Source organism: Verticillium dahliae, genomic scaffold (assembly GCF_000150675.1).
Source record: "Verticillium dahliae VdLs.17 supercont1.8 genomic scaffold, whole genome shotgun sequence".
NCBI classification, from domain to species: Eukaryota; Fungi; Ascomycota; class Sordariomycetes; order Glomerellales; family Plectosphaerellaceae; genus Verticillium; species Verticillium dahliae.
Window position 1 is genome coordinate 354,556 of NW_009276927.1, and position 698 is coordinate 355,253.

Sequence of the window (698 nt, forward strand, 5' to 3'; positions counted from 1 at the left end):
AACTAGACATTCCTTACGGTCAACGGATCAGATACGCGATACCCCCCGAAGATCAATTTTGCACAGACTGGTTGCACAGACACATTCCTTATCACGACCTCACGACCCGGCTTCCCCTGCCGACGGTACGAAATAGACATTACACTCCTTATGAAAGAAGAAAGATGGAAGGAAACAGGGAAAAGGAAAGAACATTGGCTGGCTGGGAAATCTTGGAGGTCAATCGGATGCATAGCGGCTTGCTATTCGTGTCGGTTCCATCGGCCCCCCGTCGGGGGCGCTTTGGCGCAGGACACACATTGCATTGGGCGGCGTTTTGTTACATGCTTTTTGTTTTGACTTTTTTTTTTTTTTGGTTTTTGGAATTGGTCAATTTTTGCGGCTTGATGCTGTTGAGCACGCGATCTGATCTAAGGTCTTGTTTGATCTTTCTGGATTTTGCAAAGCACCTAGCGTTCTAGTCTTTGGACTTTCGAAAGCGGGAAGATGGAAGGATGACGAGACTGTCGAAGGAAACATGGACTAGGTAGTTAGTGAGTGGATGGATGAACATGCTCTTGTGCGGAGGAGGCGATGTCCCCTTGGCAAAAGCATGATGGATTAATTCATGGATCTTGGAGGCTGTGTGCCTCCCACCCAATACTTAGTCTCTCTCCCAGCCCTTGGTGACATTTCTTTCAAAAGAGCCGCGCGATCTG